This window comes from Boleophthalmus pectinirostris, unplaced genomic scaffold, assembly GCF_026225935.1.
Source record: "Boleophthalmus pectinirostris isolate CB_2022bp ecotype Guang Dong unplaced genomic scaffold, ASM2622593v1 HiC_scaffold_20, whole genome shotgun sequence".
Lineage (NCBI taxonomy): Eukaryota > Metazoa > Chordata > Actinopteri > Gobiiformes > Gobiidae > Boleophthalmus > Boleophthalmus pectinirostris.
Genome location: NW_026571153.1, coordinates 31,405,084 through 31,423,667, shown reverse-complemented (window position 1 = coordinate 31,423,667; position 18,584 = coordinate 31,405,084). Strand labels below are relative to the sequence as shown.

At 40.0% G+C, this 18,584-nt stretch overlaps 1 protein-coding gene across 1 annotated transcript in view; it reads right to left on the bottom strand.

Moving 5' to 3' along the window:
• exoc6b (exocyst complex component 6B) overlaps window positions 1–18,584 on the bottom strand; it is a 167,864-nt gene that overhangs the window by 74,014 nt on the left and 75,266 nt on the right. The window lies entirely within an intron of this gene.

Sequence of the window (18,584 nt, the reverse complement as noted above, 5' to 3'; positions counted from 1 at the left end):
AAACAGCGAGATCACGAAAGGTGAACCGCGATATAGCGAGGGACAACTGTAGTGGGAATGTACGTCTAAACCCGCTCTACATGATTCTCATGTTTTTATTTCAATATTGTGTCATATCAAAATATGAACTTCAATAACAGACCGGCGGACGCACCTGAGTGACACCGTGACAAAGCGTTGTTAAAATAAGGGCCGTTAACTTCAACACCCTCCCTCCGGATTGGCTCTTTGGTTGCTATGGAGGTTGTGGGTTAGACTCCTGATCTACTGTGAAATCCATTAACTGTATTTACATGTCCAGACTACGGGCCAGGCCACCAGCGCCGTCTCCAGGGCCAATTTGTATCAAAATAAAACAAAAGCGAATAAAATAACTAAATTCTAACCTTATGTGATAGCTAAAAATTGAGTTTGTTTCAAAGCTGATTTAGGGTAAGTAATTTCTAATAGTAAATGATCAGCTTGGTTTTTATAATGGAGAATCTACGGCCAATCCTCTGTCAGTGAGAGCGTGTGGTTTGGAGAGTCGGACCGAATTTGAAGGAAGGGGCCATAATTACACTGTTTTCTGATCTATGTTATAATGTTGTTTCCTCATCAAAAACTTACCCAGAATTGTGTTTTGTTTGATTCACACATGTTTGACACAAAAACCCTGCAAATTTAGGCCGAGTTCTTCTCACCGACCGGAAAAACTCCATGAACCTTCACTAGAGTCATTTGGATAATTTCAGTCCTGGAATTGCCAATCTCTACTGAACTAAAGGTAAAAAGTAGCCGGTTTCATGACATCACAAGGTGGAACAGAGGATTCTGAGTTTTGGAGATGTAGACAGACTAATAATGCATGATTATTCAAACAAGTGTGAATGAAACAAAGTACAACTCCAGGTCTGTTTTTGAGGAGGTGGAAAAGATGATACAAATACTGGCGCTGATAGAGAAAAGTTAGCTGGATCGGGGATCAGGTAAAGGTAATATCGAATCAGCTGACATCCTAGTTGGGCCTTTATTTGGATGTAATAAGACTTGTAATGTTTGAACTTTTATTCTTACAAAGCTGTTCTGTTGTGATGCGAAGGATAAATAACAGGCATCGTGCCAATGAGCAAACAGTTTTTACTTCTGCATTACTTTCTAAATACTGGCCTGATCTCTGAAAGAAGAATCCCTACAAAATCCTACTTTTATGATAGCTGTCGATGCCCTGTCAGCATGGGCAGTTTGACTTGACAGCTACCGAGAGCTGCAGTATCTATGGAGTGGCCACTAATCGATGTCGCTCTCTCGTGGACAAAGGGGACATGTCTTATCCAGTTCTTATGGTAGAATCTAGTAAGATAATTTAAAACATCTAAATAACTGTTATTCTGTTTATTTACAAAGAGGGAACAGGCTTTTCACATTCACAAGTGAGACAGTTCAGTTCATAGCCGTTGCATAAGCGCATTATACAACTCTTATGTAGTTTTAAGGCACTTCTCCTCGTTGTTTATGCTTTTACATACCACTGCTCTGCGGCCATCGCAATGACATCACAGCAATGGCTACACACATCCTCCACTACACTGAGTAAAGTGTAGGGACTACATTCCCTAGCGCATCCCATTCAAACTCCTCACCACTGTGTACAAGTCCCTCGACAACCTGGCCCCCACCTACCTCTCTATGCTCCACCACACCCCCACCTGTGCCCTCCAATCAGCTGTAGATGCCAACCTCCTGTCTCCCCCCACCAGGACTAAACATAAGACCGGGGGGGACCGGGCCTTCTCCACTAGTGCCCCCACCCTCTGGAACTCCCTGCCCAAACACATCAGAGACTCATCCACACTCCCCATGTTTAAAAAAGCCCAAAAAAACCTTCCATTAATTTCTCTTGTTTGTCGTTGTTTGTCTTCTCTTGTAAAGCGTCTTTGAGTATCTTGAAAAGCGCTATACAAGTGGGATGTATTATTTTTTATTATTAGCTTCATTTAAAACACTAAACTAATTGATATTTGAGACATTTACAGAGAGTGCACAAGCATTTCAGATTCACAAGTTAGTTGTCAGTTTGTAGCCTGGTAACAGCAGATTAAACAACCTGGAGCCGTGCGTCCTGCAGTTTTAACGCACTTCGCGGAGGAACACCACTCCACTGCGACTCCAAGGCATACGTGAAAACTGCAGAACGCACTGCTCCGAGTTGTTTAATGCTTAGACTTTTCTATCCTGGTACTGGTTAATATTTGGTATCAGCACATGCTTAAAGTATCAATAGCAGTGTTGGAAATGAAGAAGTTGGATCGCTGCATCTTTACACAACTGCTTTAAGACTTTAATCTGAGCTTTGATTTAACACAATCTGAGCAGAAAGAGCCAAACTACAAAGGTGACGAGATTTGTGATTACAAGTAAGTCCATCTCTCATAATATTACACTCATAAGCTACATAGCATTAGTGAATGTTTTTTCAATTAAGCCAAAGATGTTCATTTTGTCTTCTTATATACTTTAACTTGTATGTTTACCTTGCTGACATGTTTCGGCTGCTAGCTGCTGCCATCTTCAGAACAGTGTTGGTGGTGACGTGTCGTATATCAGCTGTTGTTACTTCCTGTAGGCGTGGTCAGCCTGATGGACCTGGCAGGTCGCTCAGACTGACCACGCCTCCCGTCGCCCGATGTTCTCTGGAGGAGGGTGTCCCAGGTGTGTGAAAGGAGAAAAGCTCCTAAACCTAAAATACGTCATATCAGACCACTGTAAAAGGAATAACCACATTATGGATTGGGACGGGGCTCGGGTCATTGGCTCAGAAAACAAGTTCAAAAGCTGGATCAGGGAGGTCACTGAAATCAGGAAACGAGGCACGGACAGCATTAATCATGATGACGGAGCGTTCCTCCTTTCACACACCTGGGACACCCTCCTCCAGAGAACACCGGGCGACGGGAGGCGCCTACAGGAAGTAACAACAGCTGATATACAACACGTCACCACCAACACCGGGGACAGTTCTGAAGATGGCTCGCAGCAGCAGCCGAAACATGTCAACAAGGTAAACACACTTTACTGTACTGTCTTTAAACAGAACCCAAGAAGTTAAAGGTTTTTCAATTAGTCACTCTCACCGTTTTGTTGAAAATCACAGTTTTAAGATTGTCTGAAATCTCAAGAAAAAAATTGATTTAAAGCTCACATTTTCCGGAGCCTATGATCAGTCTGAACATTCATGGTCGTGTTTAGGAGTTTGATTTTCAACAAAAAGGTGAGAGTGACTAACTGAAAAACTTTTGGCTATGTACGTATGTCAGTTCGTTATGGTCAGACGCAGATTAAATTCTAACTTGAGTAACAGAGCTTCAGACAAAGTAGTGCATCTAGTTAGCATTAGACCCCCAGAGAATGTCGACGCTCAATAGAGAGCCTGGGAAAGTGCAATACGACAAATGCATTTTCATAATTATTTCTCACCCGCCCAAATATTGGACACGACTTTTCCTTGTTACCAGTTTTCCACATTATCCCAACATCTGCAGGTATTTTTTCGACTATTAATAATCAAGGAAACTTATATCTGCTCTGTTGATATCTGACCCAGGCACACTTTAGTATTTGTTTAGTTGGGAGTGATTTAGAACGGGAACGACCCTAAACTCCTGGATTCCATTGGACACGGGGTAAAAAAGTGCAGCTCCTTCTTCCAATTTACTGTCACTGAAGGCACGCGTCGAAGGGCAGCCAGGAGTCAGAGCAAAGCAGGGACGAAATATGAGAGACGACAATAACTGGAGCAACTCGCAAACCAAAAATAAAGAGAACAGTGTGGTTTGATTTTCTATTCTACAATCAGTCATTATGTTAACTAAATAAATGTGGCTAAATAAGTGTGGTGTTTTGATTTGCTTTGTGATTAAAGGGGCCATGTTACGCTGTTTTCTGATCTATGTTCTAATGTTGTTTCCTCATCACAAACATACCTGGAGTTGTGTTTTCGTACATTTATACATGTTTAACACACAAACCCTGTACATTTAGGCTGTGTTCTTCTCTTCCACCTTGTGATGTCATGTGGTAATCCAGGACCTGTTTACACGAGAACGCTTGCGGGTAAAAACAATTAAATATTTTATTTGAAGTGCATTTCGTTTAGATGGTGACAATGTTTTTGGGGCTTAAACATGCAAAAATCTGAAACCACCCTCCAGAGTGGAAAAGTTTAATACACTCCGCCGTAGCTTTTCAGTCTACACTGCCCAAGACGCAAAACTCTGGTCAGATCTGCTCACGTCGCGTACACGTTTACATCACATACATCACCACCTAGCTGCCTGGCAGCTAGGTACCCAGTCGAATTCCACACACTTTTGCGTCACCGTATGCATGCAGATTTCCTCCCAAAAACGCTTGTCTAAACGCGGAATAAAAAGTGAAGACGCGACGCCACTTTTGCGTCTTCTGTTCAGATGGTCATCAAATAAACTTAGCCACAGTGTGTTTTTAAACTCCATACACCTTTACTAGACACATGTGGATAGTTTCAGCTCTCCTGGAATTGCCAATCTCTACTGAACTGAAAGGTAAAAAGGTATATGTTCACTACCACTACATGACATCACAATATGGAACTGAGCAATTTGAGATTTGAAGCTTTGTGTGAATGAAACAAAACAACCTAAGCTACGTTTTTGAGGAGGTAATAACATTATAACATGGCTTAAAGCTCACAAAAGTCCACTTGGTTTTACCATTTTAATGAGCTAAATGAAGAAATATTTGTAAATAATGAGATGCTTCAACAAACCAACACATAAAGCATAAAGAGACTCAACTCGCTACATTGATAATGATTAGTGCTGTCAAAAATATTGTGTTATTAACGAGTTACAGCGTTAATTTTTTCAGCGTGAACTATGTTTTTTCATAAGCTGTGGCCGCTACTAGTAACGTTAGAAAAACTACAGGATCCAACTGTAAACCGTAAGCAAAACAATTTGTATGAAACTGAAGCCCTGTCAGGTTGCACTGATGTTATTCATATGAGGAAAACACCAAATAAAGTCTGCTCCAAAACATACGGCGAATCCACGCTTACCTTCAATAAGGACTGAGACAGCGACAGAAGTTTTGCAGCCTCTCTTCCGGCTGTTCTCACTGCTCTGAGCTGTTGTTATATCCATAAACTCACGGAGCAGCACTCATATCTGTCTCACTCTTTAATAGATATTTCTGCTGCTGGACTTTTTTTCTCCAGTAAAACGTTAGCTCTGCTACGCGACATGTCAACAAACAGAGCCATGTGATGACGTCATCACCCTTAGTTCAGCAAGCATTGGGGCAGACAAACACAGTCGCAAACACAGTTGTAATGAAAAAAACAAAACAAAACATTTGCACAAAACAAGTCTATCCACTTTTTTTATATTGATAAGAGTATTAAAATGATTATTCCAGAGACAAAAATGTGCGATTAATTTGAGATTAACCGCACGTTAACTATGACATTCATGAGATTAATCGCGATTAAATATTTTAATCAATTGACAGCACTATTAAAGACGCAAGGCGTAACATTTCCAGGGGAGGGTCCTTCACCTGCTTGTCTCCATGGAGATCTTATTGCTTTGTCTAGAATGTTCCGCAGTATAGATTAAACCCATCTATCACAAGGAAGACGAGCAGGTTACAGCAGTACTCTACATCTGTGGAGAAGCGTCTCTGTTCATAGAAGGAATTACTGCATTTTTGAGCAACAGAGACACCTGTAATGAATAAATTGTACCGTATTTTCCGCACTAAAGGGCGCTCTGGATTATAAGGTGCATTCTCATTGAATGGTGTTTCGTTTAAGTCCGGTGCGGTTTATTTGTGAAAAAAGTTCAAAAATAGACAACAGTGTGATGGGTGAGTGGTTTTGTTTGTTTGTTCGTTCACGGTGACTCTGGGCTTTGTTCAGTTGTGGCGTGTAGGGAGGGTGTGTCTGGGACCAACAGATTGTCGGCGTGTTCGCAGTGACTCAGTTGTTCGGTCGTGTCTAGAAGTGGCACATTGCACTCGCTTTTTTCGGTTTGTTCCTCCGTTCTGTTCCTCGTCGGATATTTGATATTTAAAGTCATACCATGGAACATTTCACACAAAGCAATAACACTTCCAGGGAGAAAAACAGGCGGCAGATCCTCCAGCAGAAAAGTTGCGCAGTGCACCTTTTGAGAGTTTTAATATTGAGTTATCACAGGGCATCACCATAGTTACACGCACATGCCTATAGTTATCTGTGCAAATGCAAACACTATTAAAATGGCTGCAGTTGTTTAAAGCCACACTCGTTAGTCAAACTTCCTCTAAATTAAAAGGCTAAAAGCTAACTTATTAATATCTAACACTAAGGGATTAAATGTTACGGTCATTAGACACTGCAGTGCACTCTGTTAGACTCACAGCAGCTCTGATACTCACCGGCAAAGTGGCATGTTCTATGGGGGTTCCCTACAGCAAGACAGAGATGTGGACTTTAATACCTCAATGTTTCGGATCCGATGGGAAAAAGAAGCATGTTAGCTAATAATAACAACATGTTTAATGCAATGTACAAAAAGAACCACTAACTGGACTTTAATGGAGCTCTACCTGATTTTTACGGTCTTCAAAAACGTAATAAAAAAACAGACAGATTTCATAAAAAGATTGTAAGCGGTCCAAAGTTACGCCTTCCGTTCACCTTAATGTGTTTATTATCGTAGTGAGTCCGGCGTGGAGTTTTGCAGTGACAGTAAAGCCAAAAACTACTAGCATGCTTAACACGCTCTTCCTGATTGTCGGACTCTTGAATTTGATGCAGTACAATGCAGTGAACTACTTCAAGAACTGCTTCTACAAGGTCAGAATTTTGCAAATACATGGATGGAAAAATCGAGTACAGACAAAAATAATTAGACATTTCACACAGTTAAAGAATAATGGAACACACAAACACTTCAATCTACACCATCAGTCCTTCCGACCACCACCAACACTCACACACTTATGACTTTTATACTAAGCAATGTCTATTAGTTGGATTTAATCTCTATGGAAGCGGTATAGTCAAATCGCATCATCAAAAGTCGCTCAATAATATCGTTGACCATCACAATATATCGAATCTTGAGTATTTTCGCTTAAATTTATTGTTATGGTGCGGTAATAGCTAAAAGAAACACAGAAACTACATAGACCATGATCCTTTGCTCTGTTTCAGTTCAATGTGCGCAATGAAAGAACTGTTAAGCACTTTTAAATCTTAACTCTTTGGTTTTGACAGAACCAAAGGCTTGTCAAGGCAAGGAAAAAGTCGCATATTGACAATTTTATCGTACTGTGAGATGCATACTGTACTACATACCGTATTGTATCAAGAAATTTGGATCATTACATCCCAGTTTGTAGTAAAAAGTTCGGTGATCAAATGGGCCAGTCCAGCAGGAGGTCTGAGGTCCAGCTAAAATTAAAACACCCAGGCCATGGACAAGACACTAGGGATGAAACAATATCCAAATTTCTTGCTATATCAGAACAAAAGGCTTGCAAATGCATTTTTAAAGGAAATAGTAATATAATATTAGTAGTATAATAATATATTCACAATTTTGTCAGCCTCCACAAAATATCATAATAAATATCGTGTTGTAAGATGCATATCGTGAAAGTGGCATGTCGACAAATTTGGATATTGTTTCATCCCTAGTTTTGGTAGAAGTTTTTACTACAAATTAGGGATGTACCGTTTTCCAAATTTCTCAATACGATATTTTCACGATATACTGTATATCTCATGGTACGAAATTGATTGCGACATTTTGTGGAGGCTAAAAACGCCTTGACAAGCCTTTGGTTCTGTCATGAAATAAAAGAGTTAAGACTTAAAAGTGCTTAGTAAGTTATTTCATCGTGTAAACTGGACATAAACAGAGCAAAGGATCATGGTCTATGTAGTTCCCATGGTTCTTTTTGCTACTGCTGCACCATAACAAGGGATTTAAGCGAAGAGACTTGAGATTCGATATACTGTATTTTCCGCACTATTAGGCGTGCTCTTAAGCCTCCAACCCCATCAAAAAACGACTGCGCGCCCCACAATCCAGAGCGCCCTATACACGAATCCACTCGGGTGTCCCAGCACGACTTCAGTAAACTACAAAGCCGCACCACCCACAGCGCACGCAAACACACACGGAGCAGACAGTGACCGCACAGTGAAAAACACCCACAGACACACTCATCACTCCACACCGACGAGGAACAGAGGAACGAACTGAAAAAGCGAGTGCAATGTGCCACTTCTAGACACAACTGAACAACTGAGTCACTGCGAACACGCCGACAATCCGTTGGTCCCAGACAGCACCCTCCCTACACGCCACAACTGAACAAAGCCCAGAGTCACCGTGAACGCCACAAACAAACAAAACCACTCACCCATTAAACTGTTGTGTTTCGTTTAATGCGCCTAAAGTCCGGTGTGGTTTATTTGTGAAAAAAGTTCAGAAATAGACCATTCAATGACAGTGCGCCTTATAATCGAGAGCATCTAAAAGTGAGCAAAATACGGTATTGTGATGGCCCACGACATTACTGAGAGACTTCTGATGATATGACATAACAATATTTTGGTTATTTTTACATCCCTATTACAAATGTTCTTCAACTACCACCTCAATAACATCACATTGTATTGTGATTCAGACCGCAAATGAATGTTCCAAACCTCTATCAAAATCTGAAAGAGTTGCTGTATTGACCAAGACTGTGCAGCCTCCACTACAAATATGCTTCCATGTGATCCACGGTGAAAAAAGTTCAGACATCCCTGCCCTATATTCTTCCTCTCGTGTGCTTTGACTTTCTTTTTTTGGGGGGAAATTAACTCCAAACACGTGTCACCGCTCTTTGTGAACACTGACTCTGCTGTGCTTTCACACCATTACAGGACTCTTACCTCCTCTATTAGATTAGAATTGTTTGGTTAGCCCCGAAGCCTCCGCGCAGGTCGTATTAGCGCGGAGATTAGGCAAAGTTTCAGTATTTGCAGCGTCACCGTGAGTACCAACCTTTATTAGATCAATGTCACCTCTGAGCCTGTTGCATAATTGTGGATTTCGGGTTAAAACAACTGACCCGTAAAATGTTTAAATACCGTGAGCCAATGTAAAAACAGGATTTAGACGCCCTGGAGCCACTTTGAGATCGGCCGATGACTGACCCCAACTGGACAATTTTGCATTTTAAAACAAACCAAGCTGCTAATACAACGTTTGAGTGGTGATTTTGATAAAGGGCCCATATTACGATATTTTCTGATCTCTGTTAAAATGTTGTTTCCTCACCATAAACATACCTGGAGTTGTGTTTTTTTGTCATTCGCCCATGTTTGAGTTCTTTTCTCAAACAGAAAACACTCTGTTCCACCTAACAGAGTTATCATGTGGTAATACATGGTGCTCCGTGGCATTTTAAACTCCATACACCTTCAATAGGATCATATGGATGATTTCAGGCCTACAATTGCCCATCTCTGCTGAACTAAAGGTAAATAACTACCACTCCATGACATCACAAGGTGGGGCAGAGCATTTTGAGCGATGGAGATGACAGAACAATATTAAAGGGTTACTCAAATGTGTGTGAATGAAACAAAACACAACTCCGGGTCTGTTTTTGAGGAGGTAACAACATTATAACATGGCTTAAGGCGAACGAGTCAATTTTGTGTAACATACTGTAGGACCTTTGAGTCTGGAATCTTTTAGAATGATACTAATTGAAGTTCTTCCACAGCAACAAATTTTGAAGTGTGATATATTGCTGAAGTAAATAAAGCATGTAAATGATAATATTGAAGCCAAACTATAAAGTGGAATTATCCCAACCAAAAATATTTTAACTGCCTAATATTTTTAAAACCATGAGCAGCAATAACAAAATAAAAAACAAAATGCACACAGTAGTTGATTTGTGTCTATAATGTGTAAGTCGATTATTGCCCAAATAAATGTCATTCTGTGTGCTACCAACTTTTACTTTTCCAATATATATGTATATATGTATAGTGTATTTTCCAGACTAGTCACTCCGGAGTATAAGTCGCACCAGCCAAAAAATGGCCAATGAAGAAGAAAAAAAACATACATAAGTCACACCAGACTATAAGTCGCACTTTTTGGGGAAATGTATTTTGTAAAATCAGAGACCAGGAACCGACATTTCATCTTGACAGGCTGAATAGGCATTAATATGTTAATGTAACATTAACAGTTATTCAGATAATTACTCACAATGTCACTCCAAATCATTAAATCCATTGAATTCTTCATCCTCGGTGTCACTTCTGCGCGACTTCCGGAGGTAAACCATAGATTCATGATGTAAACAGAGCGCCGCTTCCTCCGTCACTGTCATTAGACTCATCATCAGTTCCAGTTAGAATTATTCTCGCCTTTCTGAATCTTGACAGGATGATTTCGGTTGTCATTGAAGTTCAGGCTTGGTCGATTTATTCAGGGACTTCCAGGAAAGTTACATGGCGCACCCTCCGTTTACCGTGAAGCTGTGCTCTCCATCCTCGCTTTCTGCTGCTCGATTACGTTTTAGGCTGAATATTTCACTATTTGTGGAAAGACAGCGACTTTTTCTACAGGAGACATGCGCAGTAGAGTGCGAAGTGACAGTGGTACAGGAGTTCTAGGAGTAGCAGATACTGACAAACAAGCCTAGAGCTTCTCGCAGCTGTCAGTCTAAAAATTTTAATATATAAGTCCCACCGAAGTATAAGTCGCAGGAAACACCCAAACCATGAAAAACAGTGCGACTTATAGTCCGAAAATGGTAAGATATGGTACATACAAGATACACAGTGCCTGGAATGTTCCACAGTGTCGTATTAAATCCATCTTCATGAAGAGAAGCAGGTAGCGCCACCACCAGGTTGTTACAGGTCAGATCTAAAATGACTGCAGATGGAAATTCATGGTAATAGCATTATGTGATTGTACATTGTCCTACAAATGAAAAATTTAATCTCTGGAGAGGTGTTGGGTTAATGTGTTGTCTGCAGTAAAAAGACATGTAACTGAATAAGTTTAAAGCCATACGGTGGAACATACCAGGCAAAATAATAACATATCCATGGAGAAAAGCAGGTAGGTGACCCATTTGTATTTCATAAATCCCACACAGACTGATTTCCAGGAAACTCTCTGCTCAAAAGCGTCAGGTCTACATGTTTTTTTTGATGGCAGAAGAACCTACACAGACACTAAACGTGCCATCTCCAACAGAATGAGTCCTGGGGTCCGGAAATTGAACCCAGAACCTTCTAGTTTCAGAGCAGTGAGCACAGACCACTTCACCACCATTCTACCAGTCTTTGCCATTTTTAATACTTTTTTAGAATGTATTATTAACATTTATATTTTGCTCTTTGTTATTGTAATATATTGTAATGTGTGCGCTACTGGGTCCAAATAATTTCCCTTGTGGATCAATAAAGTCTAAGTCTATCAAACCAATACATGGGAGAGTTGAAATAAAGAATTTTTCCCACCAGCTTCAGATGGTGCAATACAGGGATTAAAGTAGTATTTTTAACTTCTGTAGCAGCTTTAGGTTGAACTTTGCACGTAGCGTTGTACATTTCTAGCGTGACTTTCCTTGTCTTGTGTGTGTGTGTGTATGTGTGTGTACATGTGTTTTTCCAGACTTCTCTTCATCTCAGTCTCCACCAGCCTCTCCTGGGTCACACCTCCACAGCTCCAGCAATCAGATCCATAACATCTGATCGATTTAAGGGGCCCGGGCCAGACACGGGGTCAGATTTGAGGGTGCAGAGAGGGGGCAGTGAGGGGGCAGAGAGAGGGCGAGGAGGTGGGGCCAGGGTCGGTTGAAGAAATCGTCTTAAAATCTCAGAACACTTACCCCGGGCACGACTGTGGGTGGCCTTATGCCCTGTGACCCGCTCTCCACAAAGCGCCTTAACCTGAGCCTGATACGAGATGCAGAGGTGAACGAAATCATATTACCACGGCAACAAGCCTGCTTTTATAAGGCTGGGATAGGGTTGGCAAAAGTATCAAAAATTGGATACGAATCTAGATACACGTTTGAGCAGGTACTGATACTGAAAAGAAGTTGCACTGGCAGGACGGAAATGAACCTTTCCCAAATCGCTTTAGAATGATCTTGAGCTGTAGCAGATGCGTCAATAGAGCTTGGAGACAGTCTGAAAACTCAATAAATAAATAAATATAAAATGGATAAATAAAAAATGGATGTAAACAGCTCATTTTCAGGAGCCTGCGATCAATACGAGCGTTTATGGTCCAGTTTAGGAGTTTGATTTTCAACAAAAGCGTGAGAGTGACTTACTGAAAAACTCCTTATGATGGTAATTTTATGCGTGATAGACTTGTTTAAGAGCACAAATCACCTGATCTGTTGTAGTTCCTGTTAAATCAGTTCTTTGTAGTCAGATTGTGTTAAAATAAAGCTCAGATTAAAGTCGAACAGAGCTTCAGACAGATAAGTTTCCACAGATCGCACCACACCACTAGGGAATGTTGATGACATCGGTTGCAAAATACCAATTTGTATGAAACCTACCTGGACGACTGAGCGATTACACAAATACATAGACTTAAAGTACTACCATTTAATGTTAAAGAGTTTTTATTATTGTAGTATGAGAATCAATATTGAGTATCAAGTCTTTTCCTTAGTATCACAGACTGCATTGACATGATTGGTTTTTCCCAACGGCCGGAAATGCCCCCTCCCCTGTAGGGTTGCAGAACTTCCAGTTAATGCTTTTCTATGGCAAAATGTGTGTGGAAATATCTGGCGTATTCTCAGTGTTGGGGAGTAACGGATTACATGTACCGGGATTACATAATCAGAGTACAAATTATGAGTAACTGTATTCAGTTACAGTTACTGTTTCAATAAGTGGTAATTAGATTACCGTTACTTAGTTGAAATGAATGGATTACAGGGCGGTATTTTCCTGTTTTCACATTTTGGGCTAAACTAGGACTAAAAGCAGGACTAAAAGCAGGACTAAACCAGGACTAAACAATATGACACCTAACAGTAGGGTGGACATAATTGAAGGCAGCAGTGATCTCATATAGAAATCATTTCTCTATCAATAATGTTTTTTATATGCTTAAGTAAAGACTGGACTTTTTATTTTCTTTTAGCAGACAAAACAAAACATCTTATGTTAAGACTTCCTGGTCTTTGCTTCTCTACAACAAACAGTTGCTTATTCATGGAGATTTGGGCTCAACAGAGAAAGAAAACAAACAAGAATTTTCAGGTTGTGGTTGTTACATTCATGTCATTTTAAAAAGCATGACAATATCAAGTAATCCAAAGTATTCAGATTACGTTACTCACTTTAAGTAATTTAATGGATTACGTTACAAACTACATTTTGGGGTATGTAATCTGTAATCTGTAGGGGAATACATTTTAAAAGTAATCTTCCCAACACTGCGTATTCTCTACCAAATCTTCAACCAACAAGGTCCACAAAGGATAAACATTCTAACATGAAGAATTTATCCACAACTATCAAGGTAAGAAAGACGAAACTTAAAGGTGAACAGCGACGACGCATTAGTGAACTACTGAGCAAAACTAAAGTAGAGATGTCTCACATTCGAACTGCACAAATCTATCATGAAATCGATTAAGTTTAATTGTAGAATCAATTGGAGTTAACATGTTATTGCTGTTTTATTCATGACCATAACCTTAGTTTTGCTCAGTAGTTCACTAATGCGTCGTCGTCGTTCACCTTTACGTTTTCGTCTTTCTTACCTCAATAGTTGTGGCTAAATTCTTCATGTTAGAATGTTTATCCTTTGTGGACTTTGTTGGATGAATATTTGGTGATAGGGCAGATTTATGAAGCTGGTGAAAAATACGCAAGACATGTCCACAGAAATTTTGCCACATTAACCGGAATTAAATTTTTGGTTTTGTCGGGCCGTTGTGAAAAAGGTCTATTCATGTTCATATCTTGATTTAGGGACAAAATAGCGAAATTAAAGACCATAATGATGAGTCTAACAGCAGCAGTTACAGAGAAGGGTGACGGTTTTTCAATAGAAGTCAACTGCAACCAGAGCTCGAAGGAACCATGTCGTACCCATGCTTATTTTCTATTTGGAACGCAGCAAGTCTATTCTTAGTATCCAAATAGAACTTGAAATTTTAGGATCAACACTATTTCTGACTGTCCACCGAAAACATAGGGAAGGCAGGAGAAGTGTCTTGTTCAAGAACACAACAGCAACAGGAATCAGACCACCGACAGACTTCGACATGAAAGACGATGACAAAAACCTGAGCAGAAACAATAGCTGCAGTAGTCCCATTGTACAATTCACGACGTTGAGTGAATAATGTGCTTAGCTTGGCCCAATGGAGTCAATATCCTGCTCAGAGTGTAATCCTGGCCCTGGTGACCGCTTAAGGAGCTTACGGAGCCCCATGTTAACCAACGCTAACAAGCTCCAACCATGACCCGCTAAAGCTAATCCGTCAGCGCGCCATGCTAACGTCAACACCAGCGCGAAGACAAGCAGGCGGCTATGGGGCGCACTTATGCAACGGAGGTTTAAACAGACAAATAAGGACGAGAGAAAGTCAACTAGGAAAACCTGGAGATGTTTCAGAGGTCCTATATTACACAAAATGGATTCTTGTGAGATTGAAATCATGTTATAATGTTGTTAGCTCCTAAAAACAGACCTAGAGTGGTGCTTGGTTTCATTCTCACATGTTTGAATAACTCTTGATGATTAGTCTGTCTACATCTCCAAAGTGTTCTGTTCCACATTGTTCCACATTATGTCATGAAGTGGTCATTTTCAAGTTAACAGCTACATTTTACCTTTTAGTTCAGCAGAGATTGGCAATTCCAGAGCTGAAATGATCCAAATGATTCTAGTGAAGATGTGTGGAGTTTAAAAACAGTGTATTACCACTAGTGCTGTCATGCGATTAAAAAAATTGAGAGAATAATTAATTATGATCTTAATTAATTAATCTAATTAATCTCATTTTAATCTCACCTAAAAATTGCTGAGAAAAGCCTTCAACTTGAGGTATTTTCATTTAAATTCATTATTACATTATTGTGGCAGATCAAAAGACTGATATAGAACAAAAAAAAGTGACTTTATAAAGTCATTTATTGTTTAACAAACTTTAACAGATGCAGTCACTTACATTCCACAGTATCATCATTATTATTACTATTACTAATCTGCAGTGTTGGGGAGTTTACTTTTAAAATGTATTCCCCTACAGATTACAGATTGCATATCCCAAAATGTAGTTTGTAATGTAATCCATTTAATTACTTAAGTGAGTAATGTAATCTGAATACTTTGGATTACTTGATATTGTCATGCTTTTTAAAACTACATGAATGTAACAACCACATCCTGCAAATGTTGTTCTTGTTTGTTCTCTTCAAATTGTCTGTTGAGCCCAAGTCTCCATGAATAAGAAACTGTTTGCTGTAAAGAAGCAAAGACGAGGAAATCTGAACATAATAACTTTTGTCTACTTAAAGACAATAAAAAGTCCAGTCTTTCCTTAACCATATAAAAAATATTATTGATAGAGAAATGCTTTATGTATGACATCACTGGCTTTAGTCCTGGTTTTAGACCTGCTTTAGTCCTAGTTTAGTCCTGGAATGGGTTAGTCCTGGTTTTAGTCCTGGTGTTACTTCTGGTTTAGTTCTGGTTTAGTTCTGGTTTAGTTCTGGTTTAGTCCTGGTTTAGTCCTGGTTTAGTCCTGGTTTAGACCTGGTTTTAGTTCTGGTTTTAGTTCTGGTTTAGTTCTGGTTTAGTCCTGGTTTAGTCCTGGTTTAGATCTGGTTTTAGTCCTGGTTTAGTCCTGGATTAGATCTGGTTTTAGTCCTGGTTTAGTCCTGGTTTAGACCTGGTTTAGACCTGGTTTTAGTTCTGGTTTTAGTTCTGGTTTAGTCCTGGGTTTAGTCCTGGTTTAGACCTGGTTTAGACCTGTTTTAGACCTGTTTTAGTCCTGGTTTTAGTCCTGGTTTTAGTCCTGGTTTTAGTCCTGGTTTAGTCCTGTTTTAGTCCTGGTTTAGTCCTGGTTTAGTCCTGGTTTAGTCCTGGTTTAGACCTGGTTTTAGTTCTGGTTTAGTCCTGGTTTAGTCTGGGTTTAGTCCTGGACTGGGTTAGTCCCGGTTTTAGTCTTGGTGTTAGTTCTGGTTTAGAGGCGCACAGGAGGAAGCGCGGTTTACGCAGCGTACGCGAGAAAACGTACTACGGAACTACGGAAGGAAACGTGGTCCGCGCGTTCTCAGGTTAATGACGATGATGAAGGTGTTTGTGTTTGTGTGTTTCTTTGTGTTTGTGTGTGTGTGTTTGTGTGTGTTTGTTTGTGTTTGTGTGTGTGTGTTTGTGTGTGTTTGCGTGTGTTTGCGTGTGTGTGTGTGTTTTGTTTGTGCTTGTGTGTGTGTGTTTGCGTGTGTGTGTGTTTGTGTGTGTTTGTGTGTGTGTGTGTGTGTGTGTTGTGTGTGTTGTGTTGTGTGTTGTGTGTGTTTGTGTGTGTTTTTGGTGTGTGTTTGTGTTGTGTTTGTGTGTGTTTGTGTGTGTTTGTGTGTATTTGTGTGTGTGTTTGTGTGTGTTTTGTGTGTGTTTTGTGTGTTGTGTTGTGTGTGTGTGTGTTTGTGTGTGTTTGTGTGTGTTTGTGTGTGTGTGTGTTGTGTGTTGGTGTGTGTTTGTGTGTGTTGTGTGTGTTTTGTGTGTGTTTGTGTGTGTTTGTGTGTGTGTGTGTTTGTGTGTGTGTGTGTGTTTGTGTGTGTTTGTGTGTGTGTTTTTTGTGTGTTTGTGTGTGTTTGTGTGTGTGTGTTTGTGTTTGTGTGTGTTTGTGTGTGTTTGTGTGTGTTTGTGTGTGTGTGTGTGTGTGTTTGTGTGTGTTTGTGTATAGGACAGTAGTGCAGACATCATGAGTCTATGCAGGTTGTTTTCACCAGTGACATTTAAGTTGTAGGCGATTTTATATTTGTTATTTTCTTTTATATTTCACGTCGGGAGAAGAATTTCCAAGACACGAATGTGTTTTTCCCTGTGCACTGCTGCTCTGTTCTACTGGCTCTTCCACCTCGTCCATTGTGCGACTGACGCCGCCAACGTTAACATGACGTTTACATCGCTCTTACTGCACGCGTTTTGTGTGGGTTTCCGGCAATGAGTGGAATTACCGAAATAAAAAAATTTATAAATGTGTTTTTTTTGTGTGTGTGTTGTTGGGACAACAACACATAAAAACTGATTTTATAATAAAGCAACTCACATACAGAAACAGTTAAATTAGAGATTAAAAATGAGATTAACGCGATTAAAAAACATAACGCGCTAAATATGACTGTAATTAATTAATCGCAATTAACGCGATAATTTGACACCCCTAATTACCACATGACATCACAAGTTGGAGTGTTTTCAGTTTGAGAGAAGAACTTAGCCTAAATATGTAGGGTTTGTGAGTTAAACATGTGTGAATGAAACAAAACACAACTCCAGCAAAGTTTTAGTGTAATATGGGGCCTTTAAAAAAAACATATATAAGCAAAGACTCTAACTCTCACCTCAACTGAACATGGAACCTTTAGATGGCCATTTGATAAAATTTTCATAATTGATCGTCGGGAGAATTAACGATCGATTATGGATTAATCATTAACGTTTTTATATTAAAATTATTATCATTATTATTACTATCTGCACTACTAATCTGCATAAATAAATTCAACTTTACAACATATAAACCATCACCACTCTAGAGCCACATCAGCCGTTTGACATTATAATGTGTTTAAAGCAGTTTTGCGCAACTCTCACAGAAACTAAACTTAAAACCACATGGCTAATTTGCATAAACTAAGCAAAGAAAAAAAAAAGCTCTTGTGTCACTGATGCGGTTCAACTTCTGTCGGATTAAAAGACATGACTCAGGTGAATACAGGTTAGTGTGACCAGATTTGTGTTTGTCAAAACCAGGACACCGTATGGGGGGAGGGAGGTGGGGACTCGTCATCGACATTGAGCGACTCTCACCTGGTAAAACTTTTTCCCACTGGACACTGAAACATATGTGCTGCTTTATACACTGTGCACATGGACTCACACTTGTCCCGACTGGAACGGAAAGCTTGGAATTTCGTTAAATACGCATTGGCGCTTCGGCACATTGCAGACTGACCGACTGTCTATGTCTGCTCGCTCCTTCTGAGTGCACAGAGCTACATGTACGGACCCCTGTTTGTCCCCGGACACGGACGTTTGATCTCGCTACACACGGCAACCTATATTCGGTTTGTCAATTAAAATTAAAGTAATCAATGAAATTCTTTATGATGAATTATCGATTAATCAACTAATCATACCCATCACTACTTTAGATTCCCCAGTTCAGGAGTTTAACCCACAACCTCCTTACTGAGAGGACGAAGGCTAACCACCCTGCCACGGTAATACAGGAAGGTCATGCGCACTCCAGAAATCAGGAGTCGAACCCACAGC